The sequence below is a fragment of the Bombina bombina genome, chromosome 3, assembly GCF_027579735.1.
Source record: "Bombina bombina isolate aBomBom1 chromosome 3, aBomBom1.pri, whole genome shotgun sequence".
Classification (NCBI taxonomy): Eukaryota; Metazoa; Chordata; class Amphibia; order Anura; family Bombinatoridae; genus Bombina; species Bombina bombina.
The window spans coordinates 485807895-485830558 of record NC_069501.1 but is presented as its reverse complement, the minus strand read 5'-3'; positions in this window follow the sequence as shown (position 1 = coordinate 485830558).

The window sequence follows — 22664 nt, the reverse complement described above, 5'->3', positions numbered from 1 at the left end:
ATTCCCTGAAAGCTCATGGTTTGTGGACTCGGGAGGAGGCTCTCCTACCGATAAATATTCTGGAATTAAGAGCGATATTCAATGCTCTCCAGGCATGGCCTCAGCTGGCTTCGAATAACAGAACAAATTGTAGTTTGGGAGAGCTAAAAGCTAAATAAGATAGTCTGGAGACTGATATACAATTTAACAGAAATAAAATGTATTTAAAAATATAAAAACAGATTGTGGGATGTCTCCCTTGAAGAATATAAAAATAAACAATTATGAAAAAAAATTTCATAATTGTTTATTTTTATATTCTTCAAGGGAGACGTCCCACGATCTGTTTTTATATTTTTAAATACATTTTATTTCTGTTAAATTGTATATTAGTCTCCAGACTATCTTATTTAGCTTTTAGCGCTCCCAAACTAGAATTTGTTCTGTTATTTGCATTTAATTATACAGTAATCATAGGGAAGGTTACTTGTGAGGGAGCTTTAAGATGAAATACCTGGCGCTGTTCTTAATATATTTATTTCTCAGCTGGCTTCGGCCAGATTCATCAGGTTTCAGTCGGACAACATCATGACTGTGGCTTATTTCAATCATCAGGGTGGAACAAAGAGTTCCTTAGCGATGATAGAGGTCTCAAGGATAATCCAATGGGCAGAGGCTCACTCTTGCCATCTGTCAGCGATCTATATCCCAGGTGTAGAGAACTGGGAGGCAGATTTTCTAAGTCATCAGACTTTTCATCCGGGGGAGTGGGAACTCCATCCGGAGGTATTTGCTCAGCTGGTTCGGCTATGGGGCACACCATAGTTGGATCTGATGGCGTCTCGTCAGAACGCCAAACTTCCTTGTTACGGCTCCAGGTCAAGGGATCCTCAGGCTGTACTTATAGATGCTCTAGCAGTACCCTGGTCATTCAACCTGGCTTATGTGTTTCCACCTTTCCCTCACCTTCCACGTCTGATTGCCAGAATCAAACAGGAGAGAGCATCAGTGATTTTGATAGCACCTGCGTGGCCATGCAGGACTTGGTATGCAGACCTGGTAGACATGTCATCCCTTCCACCATGGTCTCTGCCATTGAGACATGACCTTCTGATTCAAGGTCCATTCAAGCATCCAAATCTAACTTCTCTGCAACTGACTGCTTGGAGATTGAACGCTTGATTCTATCAAAGTGGGGTTTCTCTGAGTCAGTTATAAATACCTTGATTCAGGCTCGAAAGCCTGTTACCAGGAAAATTTATCATAAGATATGGCGTAAATATCTTTTTTGGTGCAAATCCAAAGGCTTCTCCTGGAGTAAAACCAGGATTCCTAGGATTTTGTCTTTTCTCCAAGAGGGATTGGAGAAAGGATTATCAGCTAGTTCCCTAAAGGGACAGATATCTGCTCTGTCTATTTTGTTGCACAAACGTCTGGCAGATGTTCCAGACGTTCAGGCTTTTTGTCAGGCTTTAGTTAGAATTAAGCCTGTGTTTAAACCTATTGCTCCGCCATGGAGTCTAAATTTAGTTCTTAGAGTTCTTCAGGGGGTTCCGTTTGAACCCATGCATTCCATAGATATTAAGCTTTTATCTTGGAAAGTTTTGTTCCAAGTTGCTATCTCTTCAGCTCGAAGAGTTTCTGAACTATCTGCATTACAATGTGACTCTCCTTATCTTGTGTTCCATGCTGATAAGGTGGTTTTGCGTACCAAGCCTAGGTTCCTACCTAAGGTTGTTACTAACAGGAATATCAATCAAAAAATTGTTGTTCCTTCTCTGTGTCCTAATCCTTATTGTAAGAAGGAACGTCTTTTAAAAATTATGCTTCTGTTGAACAGATTTGTAAGGCTGTGACTTGGTCTTCGCTTCATCGGAGGCTATTTTTGGGAGAAAGGTTTTGCAAGCATTGGTGCCTTACGTTTAGGTTCCTGTCTTGTCCCTCCCTTCATCCGTGTCCTAAAGCTTTGGTATTGGTATCCCACAAGTTAGGATGAATCCGTGGACTTGGTACATCATGCAAAAGAAAACAAAATTTATGTTTACCTGATAAATTTCTTTCTTTTGCGATGTACCGAGTCCACTGCCCGCCCTGTCTATTCAAGACAGATAGTATTTTTTTTATGTAAACTTCAGTCACCTCTCCACCTTATAGTTTCTCCTTTTCTTCCTCGGCCTTCGGTCGAATGACTGGGGGGTGGAGTTAAGGGGGAGCTATATAGACAGCTCTGCTGTGGTGCTCTCTTTGCTACTTCCTGTCAGGAAGAACAATATCCCACAAGTTAGGATGAATCCGTGGACTCTGTACATCGCAAAAGAAAGAAATTTATCAGGTAAGCATAATTTTTTTTATATAGCTTACATAATATAACTAGTTAAATAAATTTGAAATATGAAATTTTATTTTTCAAAGTTTACTGGCACATTAATATTACGCATAATACAAATTAAATTATGCTTTTTTTGGTGCACTGTATCTTAAAATATCTGTTATTTTTCTATGCATATGTTTTCCTTTCATAGTCATTTGTGTTTTGAGTATTTTAATTAAAACTCAACACTTTTTAATTTGTGAAAACCAACAGTGAGATCTGTAGGGCAAAAATGTTTACAGAATTATGCTGGAATTTGAGAGAAAATTTCTTATACCCCATGGTCAGCGCATTTAAAAAAATAAAAAAAATTGTATTTTGTACTTAAAAGTATGAATCTCTATCGCCTAGATTTAGAGTTTTGCGTTAGAAGGGGTGTGTTAGCTATGCATGTTTTTTTTCCCCCGCACCTTTTAAACAACGCTGGTATTTAGAGTTCTCTGAAGGGCTGCGTTAGGCTCCAAAAAGGTAGCGTACAGGCATATTTACCGCCACTTCAACTCTCAATACCAGAGTTGCTTACGGACATGGCCAGCTTCCAAAATGTGCTCGTGCACGATTCCCCCATATTAAAGAATGGGGCAGTTTGAGCTGAAAAAAAACCTAACACCTGCAAAAAAGCAGCGTTCAGCGCCTAACGCAGCCCCATTGTTTCCAATGGGGAAACACTTCCTAAGTCTGCACCTAACACCCTAACATGTACCCCGAGTCTAAACACCCCTAACCTTACACTTATTAACCCCTAATCTGCCGCCCCCGCTATCGCTGACCCCTGCATTTTATTATTAACCCCTAATCTGCCGCCACCTACATTATACCTATGTACCCCTAATCTGCTGCCCCTAACATCACCGACCCCTATATTATATTTAATACCCCCTAATCTGCCTCCCCCCCAACGTCGCCGATACCTATCTACACTTATTAACCCCTAATCTGCCGACCGGACCTCGCCGCCACTATAATAAATGTATTAACCCCTAAACCGCCTCACTCCCACATCAAAAACCCTATAATAAGTTTTATTAACCCCTAATCTGCCCTCCCTAACATCGCCGACACCTAACTTCAAGTATTAACCCCTAATCTGCCGACCGGACCTCGCCGCTACTCTAATAAATGTATTAACCCCTAAAGCTAAGTCTAACCCTAACACTAACACCCCCTAAGTTAAATAATGAAATAAATTAACTCTTATTAAATAAATTATTCCTATTTAAAGCTAAATACTTACCTGTAAAATACACCCTAATATAGCTACAATATAACAAATAATTATATTGTAGCTATTTTAGGATTTATATTTATTTTACAGGCAACTTTGTATTTATTTTAACTAGGTACAATAGCTATTAAATAGTTAATAACTATTTCATAGCTACCTAGTTAAAATAACTACAAAATTACCTGTAAAATAAATCCTAACCTAAGTTACAATTAAACCTAACACTACACTATCAATAAATTAATTAACTAAACTATCTACAAATATCTACAATTAAATCAACTAAACTAAATTACAAAAAAAAACCACAAAATTACAAAAAATAAAAAAAGCCCCCTAAAAAAATAACAAAGCCCCCCAAAATAAAAAAAGCCCTACCCTATTCTAAAATAAAAATTTAACAGCTCTTTTACCTTACCAGCCTTTAAAAGGGCCTTTTGCGGGACATGCCCCAAAGAAAACAGCTCTTTTGTATTTAAATAAACATACAATACCCCCCCAACATTACAAACCACCACCCACATACCCCTAATCTAACCCAAACACCCCTTAAAAAACCTAACACTAAGCCCCTGAAGATCTCCTTACCTTATCCTCACCACGCCGGGTATCACGATCCGTCCAGAAGAGGGTCCGAAGTCTTCATCCTATCCGCAAGAAGAGGTCCAGAAGAGGGTCCGAAGTCTTCATCCTATCCGGCAAGAAGAGGTCCAGAAGAGGGTCCGAAGTCTTCATCCTATCCGGCAAGAAGAGGACATCCGGACCGGTAGACATGTTCATCCAGGCGTCGTCTTCTATCTTCATCCATCCGGCACGAAGCGGGACCATCTTGAAGCAGCCGACGTGGATCCAGCCTCTTCTTCCGGCGACTCCCGATGAATGAAGGTTCCTTTAAGTGACGTCATCCAAGATGGCATCCCTCGAATTCCGATTGGCTGATAGGATTCTATCAGCCAATCGGAATTAAGGTTGGAAAAATCTGATTGGCTGATTGAATCAGCCAATCAGATTCAAGTTCAATCCGATTGGCTGATCCAATCAGCCAATCAGATTGAGCTTGCATTCTATTGGCTGATCGGAACAGCCAATAGAATGCGAGCTCAATCTGATTGGCTGATAGGATTCTATGGGGTCAATTTATCAAGCTCCGTACCACTGCTCCATAACCTGCTCCGAGGCGGCATACAGAAATCAACCCGATCAAATACGATCGTGTTGATTGACACCCCCTGCTAGCGGCCGCGGATCTTCAGGGGGAGGTATTCACAAGAACTGCTGGTGCAATGATAAATGCCGACAGCATATGCTGTAGTCATTTATCGATGTGCAGCGGACATGATACACTACATTGTATCATGTCCGCTCGCACTTATATAAATTGCCCCCCTCAAAACAATTAGGAACAGTTAGAAATAGGTCACTAGAGTGTGCAGCCAATAGCTGTGAGGAATATAACAGTTTTCTGCAATTCCATTTCTACCAGGAACTGAAAAGCAAACTATTTCAGAATAAAATTACAGGAAAAGGGGACTAAATAAATAATGAAACTGCAGAGTTTATATATAGGATTTATCATTTCATATTACCTTCTCAAAGTGTTTTAATGTCCTATAAAGAATCTCACCAGCCCAAAGAGCTTTATAGAATCTGCTCTTAAAGCCCTTTCGTAATAGACTGCTATGGTGAGCTCAGAAAATAGTGGAATTTTTCATGTAGTTCTGTGCTATATTATAAATAAAAATGGTTTACTTCAGGTCTTAAAAAGTGCTACATTTGACATTGCTATTTTGGATCGAGCCTGAGCGCAACACTTCGCGCAACACTTCGCGCATCACTTGTAGTATGAACACAATGAGTTTGCTAATAGCCCCGCTATTTATTAAAAGCTTCAGCTGCATTAAAGGGACACTGAACCCAATTTTTTTCTTTTGTGATTCAGACAGAGCATGCAATTTTAAGCAACTTTCTAATTTACTCCTATTAGCAAATGTTCTTCATTCTTTTGGTATCTTTATTTGAAAAGCAAGCATGTAAGTTTAGATGCCGGTCCATTTTTGGTGAACAAACTGGGTTGTTCTTGCTTGATTCAATTCACCAATAAACAAGTGCTGTCCAGGGCGCTTCAAATAAAGATAGCAAGAGAACGAAGAAAAATTGATGATAAGAGTAAATTAGAAAGTTGCTTAAAATTGCATGCTCTATCAGAATCATTAAAGAAAAAAATTGGGTTCAGTATCCCTTTAAGATGCTTTAGTTAAAATATTTAACTAACCAATTGAAATACTTGATTGTGCTTTAATCTTTGTGCAATGTTGAGCAAAAGATAAGGCACTCTTCCATATCGATTGCACTCCTCTTGTAATAAAGCCCTATGTTTTCTGATGAAAACTCCTGTAACAGTATAAGGGGCCTATTTATCAAATGTCTTGTGGACCTGATCCGACAGTGCGGATCAGGTCCGCAAGACATTACTGAATGCGGAGAGCAATACGCTCTCCGTATTCAGCATTGCACCAGGAGCTCACAAGAGCTGCTGGTGCAACGCCGCCCCCTGCAGACTCCGCGGCCGCCAGCAGGGGGGGTGTCAATCAAACCCGATCGTACTCGATCTGGTTGATTTCTGTCGATTCCTGTCCGCCTGCTCAGAGCAGGCGGACAGGGTTATGGAGCAGCGGTCTTTAGAACGCTGCTTCATAACTGCTGTTTCTGGCGAGTCTGAAGAATCGCCAGAAATACGGGCCATCAAGCTCCCTTCGGAGCTTGATAAATGGGCCCCTATGTGTCAGATTACAAGTGGTGCGCAACATATCACTTTTGCTAGGGCGATATTTGTGCTCAACTGAGTAATACCAGCGCACGCAAATTAACCCTGGTGTTACAAATGAGGTGCAATACAAATGCAAGGTCATGAGAGCGCACTTCCATAGGCTCCAATGGAAGCCTCATTCTCATACTGTGATTCACAGTATGAGAACTAGGGCAGCGAAGGGGGTAAGTCGCACAGTGATGGGCAACAAAAGTTAAATATATATGTATATGAAAATATAAATATATATTTAAGTGTTTAGATGTGAATATACACATATAAGATTATATAAAAAGTGTTGTCAGCAACTAACAATATTACCAGTAAAGGGCTAGTAACAATGACCTGTTTTATTAGTATTGACAGGCCATTGGTGCAGGAGAAAAAGTTATAAAAATGTTCAACAAGAAAAAGACTAAAAAGCCGTTCCTGTCCAGCACTAACACCTCAAAATCTATGGATAAACTTCCTAGGTCTAATAAACCTCAACATACCCATATACATTAAATTCACTGCTAACAACTCTTAACAGCACTTCTTTACAGAAAGAGTGATTGATTTATGGAATAAACTTCCTCAAGAGGTAGTAGCAACAAACACTGTGGGGGACTTTAAAAATGCATGGGACAAGCATAAGGCTATCCTACGAACTAGATAAGTTTATACTGTTAGGTAAGGTCGGGCAGACTTGCTGGGCCTATGGCTCTTATCTGCCGTCAATATCTATGTTTCTATGTAACAAGGGGGATCATATATAAAGCAGTTAAAACAGAGTGGGATTTTGATACGAACGAAAGCTTTTCTCTACCAGGCAGCTCAGCTACTATTAATCAAAATTCAGAAGAAAGCCAGAGTATATTTAAAACGTTTACAATATATAAAACTAAAATATTGAAAGAACACAAATTAAAATGGGAGATTTCAAGTTTAAATAAATATCTAGAAGCAAAAATAATACCTAGAGGGTCTACGTGTCAGGAAAAGACCTGGTTCAAATCTGAATTAACCCATATTAGAGGATTTTCAGGAAGAAATGGGATAATTATGTGTGTTTTTAATTGGATGAGACTTATGATAGAAGAAAATGAACTGAGATTAAAACAAATACAAATTGATTTGACTGAAGCGAAAGATAAAGTTGATGAATGGAAAAGTAATGAGCAATATGACAAACTTATGGGAGTGGCTAAACTGGAAGTCATGAAAATTCATGATACAATTAAATTTAGAAAAAGGAGAAAATTTGAAAGGGACTGGGATGACTACCAACAAAATCAAGCTTATAACTATTCACTAAATCAAACAAGTAGTTCAGAATCAGGAAGTTCATTTGTTGAGGATAAAAATAAACAAAGATTTAGGCAAAGACGTGGTAGAAGAAGGGATTTTTTAGGTCAGAGACAACAAGTGATAAAAGAACCAGGAGAGGAGGTAGAAAACATAAGACAAACTACACAAGAAATCAAGAAATACCCACTCAGGAATCAATTGAAAGAGAAGCAGAAAGCTTAATAAAAAAAAAAAAAAGTAGTTAACCTCTCTGGAGCTAATCTTTCAGACTACCAAATTCAAGTGCTGGGCAAGGGATTATCTTTTGCACCAACAAACAAATGTGACAAATTTACGGTGGTCAAAGATTTAAATCTTTTTGCCTGAAAACTAATACTAAAGAAAACATTTGAAAACAAACCATATGACAATACACTTGATATAAGAGACCGCCAAACTTTATTGAGTCTGGAAGATTTGGCCTCAGAGGGGAGTACTCAATAACAAACTGTATCACATATAGGATTCAGCACTTTTAAAAAGAAATCAACCCATATGCCTTCACTATTAACAGTACCAAGAGTGTACAACTTTGAAAAACTTGTAGAAAAAGATATCCTAGAAATGTATAATAATTTAAAAACTTCCAAACATTTAACTGATAAACAACTGTCAGCTGTAAAAGATTTACAAGCTAACAAGAACATCACTATTAAGCCTTCAGATAAGGATGGGAATGTTGTCATATTAAATACAAAATATTGGACTGAGCTAGGAAATGGCTGCATAGCTGCAGAGCTCCGCTGAGCACACTAGCCAAAAACAAGCAATCAAGTCCTAAATTGTGGCCAAACTAAGGCTAAACCATGTAGGGACCCTCACTGAACCCTAAAATAGCTGGGGAACCGAAAGCAATAAGAGACTGGTAAACACCTCCAAAGCGACGGACCGCACTGAACCAGCAAGGGGTTTCCCATGGGACCCGCACCCGCCAGACTCACAAGACAGAGACGGTATTAATGGTGCACCTCGCACAGCCTCCACCATATACCCGTGAACAGGGTAAAAGCTGCGGTTTCACGGCTCTCAGAAACCGCGCCACTAGCTGAAAGGAGGCAAGATGGCGGCGGAGGTATGAGGAGCCGGAGCCCCATGCGTGCAGTGAAATCCACAACGGGCTAAGCAGAGTTCAGATCTGGTGACCGGAGGAGAGGAGAAGGGCTACATCAAGTACGGTAGGCGGCAGATTATGCCGGAGATACTGAAATTTTGAAGGGGATATATAACTATTGAGTGACCAAGGGATAGTTTGCGGCCTAAGCCAAATTGACCTCATACAGTAAACCTACGCTTCCTATATAATACACACCCTCAGATATGGGAGAATTCAATACCTAACTACAGAAATCGAACACAGGGAGCAAAAAAAAAAAAAAAAAAAAAAAAGGGCAGCAAAGGGGATCCTCTGAGTCAGATTCAGCTAAGTGTACTAAACAGATACTGAGGACACAGAAAAACGATTTAACCCCTAAACAAACCCACAAAGGCAGCTGCAGCACACATGGTAGAGGGAGCTGACAGGCAAATACCTCTCACTGAGATAGAAAACAAGCTGATCCTAATCCTCAGTAAGAAAGTTTAAGACACAAAAGAGAGAAAAGAAAAGAAGAAACAACACTTTCTCCTCTCATAATGTCCTCCAGGAGACTAGTGAAGGGAGATAAAATTTCTAAATCAACCCCTGTCAGCCCTTTTTTCAAAGCAGCATTAACCTCCAACTTATCTACAGAACTGGAGCCAGATATCAGGGAGCAAGAGAGATCAGAAATGGAACCTACAGACACTATGACAGATCCAACACCAGTCACTAAGGCAGATCTGAGAAACTTAGTTTCCAAGCAAGACATTGCCACAAACTTTGAGAAACTATGGAATAAGATGGACAGTATGCACACCGCAATGACTAATAGTCTCTCTGAGATTAAATCTGAAATTGCAGAGCTTGGGGGACGGATAGATTCCCTAGAGGAACACACTGACAACCTGACTGAAGACATCACCAACATAACTCAATCTGTAGCTACCCACCATCAAGAAATTATTGATATTCAGGAAAAAATCAATGACTTGGAAAATAGGAGTAGGAGAAACAATATAAGACTGAAGGGTGTACCTGAGACTATCCTTAATAAAGATCTCCTCTCCTATGTAGCGCAACTTTTTCACCAAGTGACGGCGGGGGACGGACCGACTTCAACATGGGGATTGAAAGGGCACATAGGGCTCTCAAACCCAAACCCAAGGAGGGACTACCCCCAAGAGACATAATTATAAAGATGGCGCTATTCCAAGATAAAGATAAGATTTTACAAGCAGCACGAAAGAACCCCACGTTCAAATTCCAGGGGAATATTATACAATTTTATCAGGACCTCAGCATACGCACCCTACAACGTAGGGGCTCCCTTAGACCGTTAACACAGCTATTAAGGAAAAACCAAATCCCATACAAATGGGGATTCCCCTTTGCACTATATATCAACAAGGAGGGCAAAACAATCACCCTCAAAGAACCCACGGATATCCCTGAAGTTTGCCAAATTCTGGGACTAGACACACCGATGACACTACCTGCCCCCCCTCCTTCCAAGTCACCGAAACCAACAGCCCAATGTGCTACACCACAGTGGACCAAATCGAATAGAAAAAAACAGAAGACTCAGAAGTCACCAGATTGAACCGGAAGATCACGTACAGATTGGAAGACTGGACTATGAGTCGCTAAACTACAGCTATATCCCTGCAACACTGCATAGCTGAATTATTTAAAGTGTACATGTATAGACTGATTCTATTGCCTAGAGGACCAGAATTTGAAAATCGTTTGGCATGGTGTTGCCGCGGCGACATCTCTGTAGCTGTTTGCACCATTTATTTGTTTGTTAGTTTGTTTGTTTTTTCTCGCTCTTCTCTTTGCTGAACTCCTTTTCTCTCTTTGTCTTCTTTTCATTTCTATTCTTTTCCTGAAGAGGAGAAAATAATGACTGTTTTGTGGTTTTATTGTTACTTATTGTTTTTTGTATTTAAGGATGCCGAGAATAGTAGACTCTCATTAATACAGGCACATAAGCCTTCAGACAAGAAAACTTTGCTAGATCATGCCAGGCCTACGGTGAGTCACACACCCACGAGAAACACTCTGAACCAAGGTAAGCGAGACCCCCACACCCGCACCACACATGACAGGTGAACTAACCATTATCTCCCACAACGTGAGGGGCTTAAATACAGATACCAAAAGAAGAGTAGCCTTCAAACAATATTCTACACTTAAAGCAAAGATAGTGTTCATGCAGGAGACTCACTTTGTCACACCACAGTTGCCTTATTACTGGACTAAAGCTTTCCCTACACACTTCCATGCGACTATATACACAAAAAAAAGGGGGGTCTCAATACTAATTCACTCCTCGATTAATTATGTCCATGAATCCAGGATAGCCGATGTAGAAGGGAGATACTTAATTCTAAAAGGTCAGATAGACAACATAGACACTATTTTGTGCAATGTGTATGCCCCCAACGAACAACAACACCTATTTTTTGAAAATCTATCGTTACTTCTGACGCAATGGTCACAGACCAGAGTAATCCTAGCAGGTGACTTTAATATTTCCATGACACCACAGAGCACCCAGAAAGCTACCCTAATGACAAATAAACAACAGAGACGCAATAGTATAATTAAAAGCATATCTTCATCACTTAGCACACACTCCCTGATCGACACATGGGCCACGTTAAATGGGACCTCAAACGACCCCACCTTCTACTCAGCGGCGCATAATATATACTCAAGGCTTGATTATATATACACGAGCCAAATACTGCAACCCACACTGATTACCACCTCTATCATCCCATGTGTGTGGTCAGACCACTCTCTGGTGGTGCTCAAGCTGACGGGAACATCCGACCCAAACAGACTGAAATCGTGGACTTATGACTCCACACTACATAAAAACCCACAAATATATACCTCGACTTTACAAAATCTCACAAACTACTGGGATGTCAACACAGACACCACGGACAATCCACTTTATGTATGGGCGGCCCACAAATCAGTAATTAGAGGCCTACTTATTCAGGGGAAAACTTTGCATAACAAACAAACACAGAGAGAAATGCGACAGGCACACGATGAAATAGCACATTTGGAGAGACAGCACAGGATAACAGGTAGCCCCTCCACGCTGAAAGCACTACAGAACAAGAGAGACTCGTTGGCCAAAACCTTAAATTTGCAAGCCAACAGAGCTATAATGAGATTGAAATCCCAATACTTTATTTACGCAAATAAGCCGGATAAATTCCTGGCACATAAGATTAGAGAAAAATTTAAATCAGCCAATATCCCGCTTATAGGGAAAAAAGATGGCACTATTACCTCCCACCCCCAGGAAATAGCAGATGCTTTTGGGGAATTTTACACAGACTTATATGACGGTAAAAAAGTGACACACAGTTCAGAGGTGAGGAGACTGAGGGGGGAGTTTTTGGATACATCCCCATTAGAGAAACTGACAGAAGAAGACCAAAAAATATTGAATGACCCTATAACAAAACTAGAAATAATTCTTGCAATCAAAGGACTAAAACCAGGAAAAGCAGCTGGGCCTGACGGTTTCCCTGGGGAATATTATAAATTATTTAAGAACACTCTGGTCCCGCACTTAACTCAATTTTGCAACTATATTATGGACGGACACCCGATACCCCCCGAATTACTACAGGCAAAAATTATAGTAATACCCAAACCAGGCAAAGACCCCAAAAAATGCGCCAGCTGCCGCCCCATTTCATTGATCAACCAAGATCTGAAGATCTTCACTAAAATTTTGGCCAACAGGTTAGCACAGATTCTACCCAGGCTGATCCATCGAGATCAGGTGGGCTTCATAAAAGATAGGGAGGCCCCCGACAATATTAGATGCCTAATTAGCATCATACAACATCTGAGTGACACAAGGACGCCTTCTCTGCTCCTCTCGCTGGATGCGGAGAAGGCGTTCGATAGAGTGGATTGGGAATTCATGATGGCGACCTTGTCACACATGAATTTTACGGGCCCCTTTGTGGATGCCATAAAAGCCATTTACACCAGCCCGTCGGCTCGGGTGTCCACCAACGGATATAAATCCAACCTAATTCCAATATTAAACGGAACAAGGCAAGGCTGCCCGCTATCGCCCCTATTGTTTGCGATATGCATAGAACCGCTAGCAGCCCAGATAAGAGCCCACCCAGACATCACAGGAGTCAAGATAGGTAAACTCGAATACAAGCTGAATCTCTTTGCGGATGATGTCCTACTCACTTTGACAAAACCTATGCTGTCTCTCCCCAACTTGTATGAGGTGCTTAACACATTCTCAGTGATTTCGGGATATAGAATAAACCTAGACAAGTGTGAGTTGTTACCGATAGAGATCCCCCCACACACAAAGAAATTATTAGAGATCAACTTTGACCTCAAAGAGACGAAACACTCCTTAAAATATCTAGGTATACACTTGACATCTCAAATCCAACAGCTATATAAAATTAACTATCTCCCGTTATATAAATCAATAAGACAAGACCTTCAAAACTGGAGACGACACCACTTTTCCTGGATGGGGAGGATGTCAGCGGTGAAAATGACCATTTTGCCACGACTACTGTATTTATTCAGAGCTCTCCCCATACGAGTTATATATTCAGATATAGACAAAATCCAATCGGAAATTTTGACATTTATTCGGGGGAAAAAATCGGCCAGAATAGCAGGGAAAATCATGACTAAACACAAAAACTTGGGCGGACTGGGGGTACCAAATTTGATAGATTACTACAAGGCGGCGAGGCTAGCCCAGGATGCACTAATACTTAGATCCAAACAAGAAGCGATGTGGGTTCAGTTGGAGTCAGACATGGGAAAGTGGGACAAACCAGACGCCGTTCTCTGGGAACACTACAGCATCATACGAAAGACAAACCCCTGTTACTCTAAGGCAAGCGAAAACACTCACCACCTGTGGTCAGAACTATCTCATAAGCAGGGTTTATGCCCAGTAGGGTCATTAACACAACCCATTAGATATTTACTTCAGGAGGATTCACGAAAGGAAATTAATAAATGGGAAAATAAAGGGCTATACCGAGTAGCGGACTTATTGGTACAGAGCAAAATAATGACATATACCCAACTTAGGGAAAGGGTGGCCCCCTTAGAATTACATTGGTACCTATACCTCCAAATCTCATCCTCACTACAAACTTTTCTCAAACTGGCAAAACCGAACAACAGAACAGTACTGGAAGGGCTATGTGACTCACAAACTAGACCAAAACAAGCTATCTCCAGACTATATCTTGACATACAAAAACTGACACACAAAACCAAAACCTCTTTAATACACAATTGGGAAATTGACTTGGAGGTGACCTTGGACTTAGACACCTGGAATGAAATATTTGCTATAGCCACCAGGGGACTACTTAGTGCAGATCTAAGGGAAAACACCATGAAGACAATTTTTAGATGGTACTTAACGCCCCTTAGAACTTCACACATGTCAAAGACTAGCTCCAGATTGTGTTATAGGGGATGTGGAGCAGTGGGGACATACCGACACATGATGTGGGACTGCCCAGGGGTTAGAGACATATGGCACTCACTTTCACGTATGATTAGTTACCTTCTGGACGAGCAGGTCCACCTTGAAGCAGCACAGGCACTACTACACCAAAAAGTTCAAAGATTTAACAAACCAATAAACACCTTCATTAGGATACTTTGCACGGTAGTGCGAATAAACATAGCAAGATACTGGAAAATAGGCACACCAACATGGCAGGAAGTTAAAAATAAAATTCAGCACATCTATAGTATGTACGAATCCGCATCGTGGACCTTAGGTACTAAAGAAACAAATGATGAGGTTTGGTTCTACTGGAATCTTAGAAATGGCACTAACTACCCCAATTAACAATATTTTTAGGTATAATAATGTTATTAACAAAAAAAATAAAAATCCTTATGTATGAGTTATACAAATGTTTTGTCTGAGATGTACTAGTGGATGAGATATCCTTATGCCAAATGTATTGAGACTGTTTCCTATGCAGCAGAAGGATGGTAAAGAGAAAGACTCTCAGAATTGTGATGGGCTCAAGATAATGCAATACCATTGGTTATATAAGAGCTCTCGCAGATTGCTGTACACTGCCTTTTAAAATTTGTAATGCTCAATCTTTTGTATTTTTTTTTCATTCTACTGTACATCCGGATTTTTGTTCTTGCTTCTAATAAAAATAATTTAAACATAAATACAAAATATTATCTACAAGAATGTACAACACAATTAAATGATAAAGTGCATTACAGAATCATATTCTCAACAATTAGATAGTATCCTGGGATGATAACAAGTACCAAAATATCACAAACAAGGAAAATGAAATAAATGTGATATGATAAGAAAAACCCAAGAAAATGTGTTATATATATGGTGCCATTAATATATGTAAAACCGTGATCCTTGATAAAGCTTATTGCGAAACGTACGTTGGATTTATTGTTCTCTGGCGCCTTCCATAATACCTGCACACCAATAAGAAGAGCAACAGCTACTGGACTTTCTGGGGGAGGTTGTGTGGTTCAGTTTCTACACTCCTTACCGCGGTTTCTAGTAACCTGTTAAGCTCATATTGAGCAATTACTACATTGTATTGCCTAAAACTTATTACATGAGGTGATGTAAGCAGGTCTGGTGACGCTATTTTATATATTTTATATATTGTATTTTAATAAATTCATTAATCTGAACAACCGGTACAAGAATCTGTTTACCCAACAGTATAAAAGTGGGTGTGCGCTTTTACCTGAGCTTGGTTATAGCTCCACCGCATGTGAGTAACCATTCGCACAGACACAAGTTTTGTATTGCAACAAAGTTACAGAATTACGCTATGTGGCATATTTCTTCTTCTTTTTGATGAGGATCAAAAGAGACCACACAGAAGACTGAAGAGTGCCAGGAAGATTATACATATCCTTATACGAACTTTACCTATATTTATTAATTTTCACGGTTTTACATATATTAATGGCACCATATATATAACACATTTTCTTGGGTTTTTCTTATCATATCACATTTATTTCAGATAGTATCCTGGGGAAAGCGTTAAAAGAGGGTATAATTAATAAACGGGAATTTGATTATTTAAAGGTAAAGTTCCCAATAATTCCCACTTTCTATACAATCCCAAAATTACATAAGGGTAAAATACCTCCGCCTGGAAGGCCTATAATATCTGGGATTGGTTCCCTAACTGAAAAAAAATCTGAATATGTTGATTACAATCTCAGGCCCTTCCTTGAAATTCTACCCTCTTTTGTAAAAGATTCATTATATGTTTTGAAAAAACTTGAAGGCCTCTCTATTCTTGAAAACACTTTACTAGTGGCAATTGATGTGGAAGGATTATATTCTTCGATTCCACATGATAGAGGAGTGGAAATTTGTAGATATTTTCTTGAGCAGAGAGGTCACAAATATAATGAACATACACAATTTGTGGTCTCCTTTCTGAATTTCTTACTGAGACATAATTATTTTACATTTAACCAGAAGATCTATGAACAAATCCTAGGTACGGACATGGGCACTTTCTGTGCACCAACTTATACATGTCTGTACCTAGGCCTCTGGGAAAAGGAAGTAATTTGGGATGGCAAGTATAAAGATCATATAGGACTATGGATACGTTTCATAGATGACGTGTTTCTGCTCTGGAAAGGGACAGAATATAAATTAAGAGTCTTTATGAAGTCTTTAAATATTAACAACTATAATCTAAAATGTACCTTTACTTGCAGCAAAAATTAAATAGTTTTTTGGATTTAATTATAAGAAATGAAAATCAGTCTATTATTACTGCCACCCATAGAAAACAAAAAGCAGGGAACACCCTGCTACATGCTGATAGTAACCACCCTGTGCATTTACTTCACAACATACCACATGGTCAATATCTTAGACATAGACGTAATTGTACGAAATTAGAAACCTTCAAAATGGAGGTGAGGGATCTAAAACAAAGATTCAAAGAATGTGGCTATTCACAAGATTGCCTGAAAAGGGCGTACAGTAAAATAAGATACTTGGATAGACAGGAAATCTTATATAAACCTAAAAAAAATGGGACAGATGATACAGTAAGGTTTATAAGTACTTATAATGATTCCTGGGCAAAAATAAGATCCATTCTTGTTAGACATTGGCATGTCCTAACCTTGGATTCCTCATCCTCAATAGCTAAATGTGTTGGTAATGCACCACAAATGACAGCTCGAAAAGCACCAAATCTAAAAGACAAACTAGTCAAAAGCCACTTTGTTTTGAATAAAGATAGTAATTGGCTATCTCAATATAAAATATCTAATGGTAATTTTCGATGTACAAAATGCTCAGTTTGCAGAAATATGATAACGGGAAACAAATTTATTAATAAATTTGGTAAACAATGGCACACTCAGGGACATATAAATTGTCTTAGTGAAGGAGTAGTGTATTTAGTCTACTGTAGCTGCCCTTGTTATTATGTAGGAAAAACCTACAAAGAGTTAAAGGAAAGAATTAAAGAACATAAAAGAGATATTAAAAATAAATTATTAGATATTAGTAGTGTAGCAAGACACTTATTTCTTAAACATAATAGTAACAAAGATGAACTTAAATTTAGGGGTCTTTAGAAAATTGATCTTCAAGAAAGAGGAGGAAATTTAGACAAATTGTTATTGCAAAATGAATGCAAATGGATTTATAATTTGAAAACACTTGCACCACTAGGAATGAATGAAGAGATAAACTATGCATGTTTTCTGGGTGAATGAACTATCTGAGTGTACAAAAATTTAAAATCCTTTCTGAATATAATCAAATATGGTGGAGATGAAGGGGAGTAACGCATATCAAGGTCCCAATTCTAAGTGGTTCTTTATAGTAATAACAGTATATGTCAATAAATTGACAAGTATTAATTAATTATTATTAAATTTTAACAAAATAGGTTTTCAAAAAACGCGTGTGGCTGGCAATTTGTGTTTGCTGGAGGAACCCAGGCAGATGCTATTAGCAGTGGAAGCTTGCTGAGGAAAGGTCAGGTGGCGTACTTTACCAAATCCCTAATGAATAATTGAACTGAGGAGGCGAATACCTGAGGAGACAAACACCCTGGAACTTACACGAGTTGTTTGTAGATATCAACGGGAACAAACAGATGTACCCAGGAGGTGTTGAACCTCGATTGTGGGACTCCTTCAAGAAATCACAAGTACTTACTGTTCAAGAGTGTCTAATTGTGGGATTGTCATTAACAATACAGCTATGACTACCAGTGCACAGGATTTTCTGCAGTTGCTCAAGTAAAGGGTAGTAGCTGTTTCGCATAATTTATCTTGACATACTCAGACTATCCACTCTGTACCCATACGTGGGTAAATGTATATTTAATTATTGAATTGAACTTCTTCATTGTAGTGCTGGAAATCGTGGAATTTTTCTGTGAATTTCAACAGGAACGTTTTGCTTTATTATTTTAATTATTGGTTTGAGAGCTCTCTAATAATAATAACTTTGAATTAATTTGGGGATTCATAGTGCACTATGATGAGGAGTTGCAATACTTGTGATATTTTATGCCTTGTGGTCTCTCCAATAAATGCTTTATATATGCTCCCCCTTGTTAGCAGTGAATTTAATGTATCAACATTGGCTTTCTTTTCTTATGGGTATGTTGAGGTTTATTAGACCTAGGAAATGTATCCATAGTTTTTGAGGTATTAGTTAGTGCTGGACAGGAACTAATTTTTAGTCTTTTTCTTGTTATACACATATAAGAATATACATATCTATTTATGTGTATAGATGTGAATATACACATATAAGAATATACATATATATATTTATGTGTTTAGATGTAAATACACACATATAAGAATATACATATATATTTATGCGTTTAGATATAAATATACACATATAAGAATATACATACAGGGAGTGCAGAATTATTAGGCAAATGAGTATTTTGACCACATCATCCTCTTTATGCATGTTGTCTTACTCCAAGCTGTATAGGCTCGAAAGCCTACTACCAATTAAGCATATTAGGTGATGTGCATCTCTGTAATGAGAAGGGGTGTGGTCTAATGACATTAACACCCTATATCAGGTGTGCATAATTATTAGGCAACTTCCTTTCCTTTGGCAAAATGGGTCAAAAGAAGGACTTGACAGGCTCAGAAAAGTCAAAAATAGTAAGATATCTTGCAGAGGGATGCAGCACTCTTAAAATTGCAAAGCTTCTGAAGCGTGATCATTGAACAATCAATCGTTTCATTCAAAATAGTCAACAGGGTCGCAAGAAGCGTGTGGAAAAACCAAGGCGCAAAATAACTGCCCATGAACTGAGAAAAGTCAAGCGTGCAGCTGCCAAGATGCCACTTGCCACCAGTTTGGCCATATTTCAGAGCTGCAACATCACTGGAGTGCCCAAAAGCACAAGGTGTGCAATACTCAGAGACATGGCCAAGGTAAGAAAGGCTGAAAGACGACCACCACTGAACAAGACACACAAGCTAAAACGTCAAGACTGGGCCAAGAAATATCGCAAGACTGATTTTTCTAAGGTTTTATGGACTGGTGAAATGAGAGTGAGTCTTGATGGGCCAGATGGATGGGCCCGTGGCTGGATTGGTAAAGGGCAGAGAGCTCCAGTCCGACTCAGACGCCAGCAAGGGGGAGGTGGAGTACTGGTTTGGGCTGGTATCATCAAAGATGAGCTTGTGGGGCCTTTTTGGGTTGAGGATGGAGTCAAGCTCAATTCCCAGTCCTACTGCCAGTTTCTGGAAGACACCTTCTTCAAGCAGTGGTACAGGAAGAAGTCTGCATCCTTCAAGAAAAACATGATTTTCATGCAGGACAATGCTCCATCACACGCGTCCAAGTACTCCACAGCGTGGCTGGCAAGAAAGGGTATAAAAGAAGAAAATCTAATTACATGGCCTCCTTGTTCACCTGATCTGAACCCCATTGAGAACCTGTGGTCCATCATCAAATGTGAGATTTACAAGGAGGGAAAACAGTACACCTCTCTGAACAGTGTCTGGGAGGCTGTGGTTGCTGCTGCACACAATGTTGATGGTGAACAGATCAAAACACTGACAGAATCCATGGATGGCAGGCTTTTGAGTGTCCTTGCAAAGAAAGGTGGCTATATTGGTCACTGATTTGTTTTTGTTTTGTTTTTGAATGTCAGAAATGTATATTTGTGAATGTTGAGATGTTATATTGGTTTCACTGGTAAAAATAAATAATTGAAATGGGTATATATTTGTTTTTTGTTAAGTTGCCTAATAATTATGCACAGTAATAGTCACCTGCACACACAGATATCCCCCTAAAATAGCCATAACTAAAAACAAACTAAAAACTACTTCCAAAACTATTCAGCTTTGATATTAATGAGTTTTTTTGGGTTCATTGAGAACATGGTTGTTGTTCAATAATAAAATTAATACTCAAAAATACAACTTGCCTAATATTTCTGCACTCCCTGTATATATTTATGTCGGCGGGATCAGACTGATATACTACAGGAAAGTTCCAAAGCATTCCAATGTTGCAAAAAGGTAATCCCATATAACCTTATCGAAGACTTTTTCTGCATCAAGAGCCAATATGCAAGATGCAGGTTGCTTTAGCAACTGAGGGTCATTTTGGTGCTTCCAAAAATAGGATAAAATAAGTTGTACCTTTCTAATGTTTGTGACTGAGGACCTACCCTGTATAAATTCCTGTTTGATCCATGTGTATTAGAGTTGATAGTACCGCTCTGATTCTATTAGCTATTATTTTTATTAGTAATTTATAGTCTGTATTAAGTAGGGAAATTGGACGATATGACTTTGGCCTCAATGGGTCCCTCCCTGATTTGTGTATAATACTTATATGGGCTTCTGTAAACTTTTGGTTAGGTAGTGTTTGCCCTGTCAAGATGTTATTAAATACCATCTGTGTTATGGTTAAATAAATACTGTTACCCTTAGCAATAAAAACTTTAGAGTAAATAATACATATAATTTATAGAATAAATTAAAATAAATATTTATTAATCCAGTCTCCTAAAACTACTTTAAAACCTTTCTAAACAATGTTTTGTACTTAAAAACATGAATTCATATTATAATTCTACAGGTACGTCTTCCTTCAAAGTAACATACAGGCAGTCTGTTTTACTATGAATCAAGCTTATAGTCAAAGGCTTCTATCACAATCTAGTTATTAGTATCAACACTACTGCTATGAGTGTGGTACATACGATCCAGGAAGACCACTCACACTCATAAAAGGAGTGTTGATAATCATAGACTGGATTAATAATACATTTTTCCTATTTTTCCTAGGTTATCATCTGTGTTATGCCAAGGTCTTCAGGGGGAAGTTAAATATTAAGGGTAGAATGTTTTTTTTTTGTTCCACTGGTCACCATGACATAACGATTTGATGTTGTTGCTGGCTAGAAACAGAATTCATGGATAAGATTGCTTGTGTTAAATGGGTCACCTTTTAATGGGATTAATTTAAACTCAACTGGAGCCTTTTTATAAGTATATTGGATTTGTATAGTTTGAACTCGATGGACTTCCATCTTTTATTCAACCTCATTTACTATGTTACTATGTTGTATAAACTGCTGATTACCTCACAAAAGCTATGTATCTGTTAATATTGGCTGCTACTATCTTTCTGTTTATGTAATTACCAAATTATTTCTTAATAAAACTTTTAATTATACATTAGTGTGAGAGTGTGATTAAGGTAACATATCCTACCACTCTTAAAATGGAAACTACAGACATTTTGTTTTTGTCCCAATATATCAGTCATATCATTGTAGTTCTAGTTATAATCTATAATGGATTTTCTTTGGTTTTCATATGAGGTTAAGGTAAACAAGATATTAATTTGCATAAATTAAAAGAGAGAAGTGCTCAACCTGAGAATGAGTAATAGCATAATAGCTTGTTCTATGGCTAGTTACCACCCAAAAAGCAGTCTCTTTTTGCTCAACATGTGCCTTTCACAGAGAAGAACTTTCCTGAAGCATATCAGTCTGATCCTGACTTCACAGTACAGTCCAGCCCCGAAATACCAGGCAATCCCTCTCTGAACAAGGGAAACGGCAAAACCCCAGACGTATGTTTCGGCCTATTGTGGGCCTCTTCAGTGAGGTGCAGCCATAACCCTCTAGGCACACTGAGCAACGGGTCCACGTCTGGATTCCCGCATCACACTTAGGGAGACTTCCCAAAGTGTCATAATTTGCATAAATAAAAAAAGAGAGAAGCGCTCAATCTGAGAATGAACAATAGCATAATAGCTTGTTCTATGGCTAGTTACCACCCAAGAAGCAGCCTCTTTTTGCTCAACATGTTCCTTTCACAGAGAAGAACTTTCCTGAAGCATATCAGTCTGATCCTGACTTCACAGTACAGTCCAGCCCAGAGGCAATCCTTCTCTGAACAAGAGAAACAGCAAAACCCCAGACGTACGTTTTCGGCCTAGTCGTGCCTGGTATTTCGGGGCTGGACTGACCATGTCGGCGAGATCAGACTGATATACTACAGGAAAGTTTTCCTCTGTGAAAAGCACAATTGGGCAGAAAGAAGCTACTTCCAGGTGGTAACCGGGCCATAGAACAAGCTATTGATGCTGCTGTTCGTTCCTGGCAGACTGCTTCTCTTTCTGTTTTGCATATGTAAACAAGCTATTAAGAAACAAACAGGTGGGAGTAGGAAGTATATTTAAATAGTATGAAAGTAGTATACATTTCTAAAATGTCTTCACAAACTGTTTTGGTGGATTAATATAATTATTGATCATGCTAATTTATTTTAG